Below are 4,045 nucleotides of genomic sequence, written 5' to 3'. Positions count from 1 at the left end.
TAGAAGGATTAATCGACTAATCGTCAAGTATTTCACTGATTAATCAGTAGACTTATCGATTATTCAGCTTTTGCAATTCGCTTAAATATTAAGTTATACCACACATATGCATATACATATAGAGCTGCTTGATAGCTGAAAATCAAGTTGTAATTCTAACTGAAAGCCACACTGAGACAGTCTACTATATAAAGTGTTATATAAATTAAGGCGACAGATAAACAACAAATGTGCACTTTGATCAGATGCTTACTTAACTGCTGTTTCCCTTTTAGTCGGTCACGTTCGACGTTACGAATGGGATCTCGCCCGAGAGCCCAATCACCTTCGAGTGGTACAAAACGAGCCAATGGTACACAAAGTACCTTGGTCTGCGGAATTTGCATCGCGAGCTCAGCCCCGCAGTGTGTGTATATAAGGAGCAACGCGAGCAACTCGCATTCAAGCTTTTGCTTCAGAGCCGAGCACATCGCTTGCTGCTTTCACCGGAGTGCTACAAGCAAGAGTCACTGGTGTTGGTGTGACGGCGCGATTCAGCGGTTCGTTTGGGTTTCCTGCAACAGCTCCCGCGTTCCCCTGAGTGCTTCAACACCGCTAAAAGAGCAATTTCTCTCACAAAAGAGATACGGGCCGATTTGCGTCTTTTTAAAGATGTCATTTCGCCCGTGTGTTTCTGGGTGCGGTCGATATATCGCTCCTCGTGACGGTCACAATCGCTGTGTCACGTGTTTGGGCTTCCAGCACGCTGAGACTGCGTTCGTGGATGGCTCATGTTCTCATTGCGGGGACATGACCATCTCGGCTTTGAGATCGAGACTCGGGGCTGTCTGCTCCACCACTCTGCCCCACTGTGGGTACGCCTGTGGTCCCCTTAACCCCGCGGGTTCGGTTCCTGGGAGTCTGGCTAGAGCTCCCCAGGCCTTTCCGCTGGCTCATCCGGACGCTCAGGCTCGGATACGCGATTCAGTTTGCCCGACGTCCTTCCAGGTTTCGGGGTGTCCACACAACGATGGTGGGCAAAGATACCCCTGTCATGCGCGCGGAGGTCGCGATAGAACCAGTCCCTCCAGCCGACATGAAGTCCGGCTTTTACAGCCCTTACTTCATAGTACCCAAGAAGACAGGTGGGTGCTCAGACACCTCGCCCGACTGGGTCTTCAGGTCAACTGGGAAAAGAGCAAGCTCTCCCCTGTGCAGAGGATCTCTTTTCTTGGTATGGAAATAGACTTGGTCGCCATGTTCGCGCAGCTTATGAACGAGCACGCGCAGTCACTGTTGAATTGCCTGAGACAATTCGAGGGCAAGAGAGCGGTTCCACTGAAACTGTTTCAGAGGCTCCTGGGGCATATGGCGACCGCTTCAACACTGGCTTCACGACCGAGTCCCGAGATGGGCATGGCAACAGGGCACGCTCCGAGTGACCATCCAGCCTGCCGCCGATACTTCACCCCGTGGTTGGACCCCTCATTTCTACGGGTCGGCGAACCCCTAGAACCAGTGTCCAGTCATGTTATTGTGTCAACAGATGCCTCTGCCACGGGCTGGGGTGCCATGTGCAACGGGCATGCTGCGTCAGGCTCCTGGACAGGACCCCAACTTCTGTGGCATGTCAATTGCCTCGAGTTGCTAGCAGTACGTCTTGCTCTGCACCGCTTCAGGGCCCTGCTGAAGGACAAGCACGTTCTGGTCCGTACGGACAACACTGCGACCGTAGCGTACATCAACCAACAGGGTGGTCTACGCTCCCGCCGCATGTCACAACTCGCTCGCCATCTCCTCCTGTGGAGTCACAAGCATCTGAGGTCACTTCTTGCCATTCACATTCCGGGCAGGCTCAATCGTGCAGCCGACGAGCTCTCACGGCAGCAGTCTCGCCCCGGGGAATGGAGACTCCACCCCCAGTCGGTTCAGCTGATTTGGGAACACTTCGGAGACGCTCAGGTAGACCTGTTTGCCTCTCCAGAAAATTCCCACTGCCAGTTGTTTTACTCCCTGACCGAGGGCACCCTGGCACGGACGCCCTGGCACACAGCTGGCCGCTGGGCCTGCGCAAGTATGCGTTTCCCCCAGTGAGCCTTCTTGCACAGATGTTGTGCAAGATCAGGGAGGACGAGGAGCAGGTCCTCATGGTTGCGCCTTTTTGGCCCCGCCGGACCTGGTTCCCCGAACTTGTACTCCTCGAGACAGCCCCTCCCTGGCCAAAGACCTTCTTTCTCAGAGACGGGGCACCCTCTGGCACCCACGTCCCGATCTGTGGAACCTACATGTATGGGTTCTGGACGGGTCACGGAAGGTTTAGGTACCTTGCCACCGCAGGTGGTAGCTACCATCACTTCAGCTAGAGCCATGTCCACCAGACATGCCTATGCTTTGAAGTGGAACCTCTTCGTCACTTGGTGTTCTTCACGGCGTGAGGACCCCTGGAAATGCCGATTGGGTCAGTGCTTTCCTTTCTTCAGGAGGGGTTGGAGCGAAGGCTGTCTCCTTCCACCCTCAAGGTCTATGTGGCCGCCATTTAGGCTCACCATGACCCTGTTGAAGGTAAGTCTGTTGGGAGTCACTTGTGTACATGCCCTTTGGTCAGCCATGTGTGGGACTAGGTGCCTCCATGTGTCGTGATTCCCCTTCTGGGTAATCCCACGTGTGTATGTCCACAGTAAGTCTCTCCACAGCATGTGTCTTTCCCTTGACAAGCCCCTTGCCAGCTCTGTCGTTGAAACTTCCACCCTGCGGGCTGGGTACCTCAGAGTTCTTATGTATCGCCACCTTGGTAGATACCTGCCTTCTGTAAGTCCTCTCACGGGCAGGCAGCCTGCCAGCATATGTCCAGCTAGAATATGCTACCCAGTGTATTCTGTGTGAGCTATAGGCCCTCACTCGTGCTGGCCTCACGACAGGGTGCTATCACTCACACGGGTCGCTGGAAGACAGCCATGTGGCGTTTTGTAAGGGACCCCATTCGTAACGTCGAACGTGACCGACTGAAAGGGAACGTCTTGGTTACGTATGTAACCCTCATTCCCTGAAGGTGGGAAAGGAGACGTTGCGTCCCATTGCCACATCGCTGTTCCGCTGAACGGCCGGGTCACTGGCTCGGCTCGGCTCCTCAGCGAAGACTTGAATGCGAGTTGCTTGCGTTGCTCCTTATATACCCGCTCTGCGGGGCTGAGCTCGCGATGCAAATTCCGCAGACCAAGGTACTTTGTGTACCATTGGCTCATTTTGTACCACTCGAAGGTGATTGGGCTCTCGGGCAAGATCCCATTCGTAACGTCTCCGTTCCCTCCTTCAGGGAACGAGGGTTACATACGTAACCAAGACGTTTCTCACCGCTGTCATTATTACTGTGTTTATTTTGTTATTGAAAGGAAATGCACAGCATATATGTCACAGGTTTTCAATGGAAGTGAGGATGAGTAAACGACATTGCTTTCCTCTTTGAACGAACTACATTTTTAGGATATCAACTTGTTAGGCCCTTTTTGATAATATTTTTACATTTACATTTAATCATTTAGCAGACACTTTTATCCAATTTTTCTGATTTGTGCTGTTTCAACAACCCCTAGCTGATGATGATGAACACACAAATAAAAAAAAAAGAATGTGACAGTTCCCAACAAATGCTAAAAATCTCCCCTTTATTTATTGGTGATAAAACCTACAGTGATTGAGGTTGTTAAAGTCAACATACGTGAAGGATGAAGGTCAAATTCATCCTCCAGAGCACTAATGTTTTTGTTTTTTCAGCCAAAACCCTATGAGATTAATTATCTGCTTGAAGTCCCCTGAGATTCAATTTAATTTATTAATAGTTTAATATTTCAGTAATTTAACAACACATTTGCATGTTCATGGTTTTCTGATGTTGGTTAATATTCACAAGACATGCAGGTAAACTAATAAAAAAAATTGTGTTTTATTATTTATTTATTTTTTTCATACATTTTTATTTAACATTTTTATTATTTAATTAATTACTGTATTAGTTTGGGAAACTCTGCTCCAGAGAATCTCCTTGTATACCAACAGTGAGGCATCTTTA

The sequence above is a fragment of the Carassius carassius genome, chromosome 30 (assembly GCF_963082965.1).
Source record: "Carassius carassius chromosome 30, fCarCar2.1, whole genome shotgun sequence".
Taxonomy (NCBI): Eukaryota; Metazoa; Chordata; class Actinopteri; order Cypriniformes; family Cyprinidae; genus Carassius; species Carassius carassius.
The sequence above is the reverse complement of the archived record's forward strand: the minus strand, read 5'-3'. Positions refer to the sequence as shown.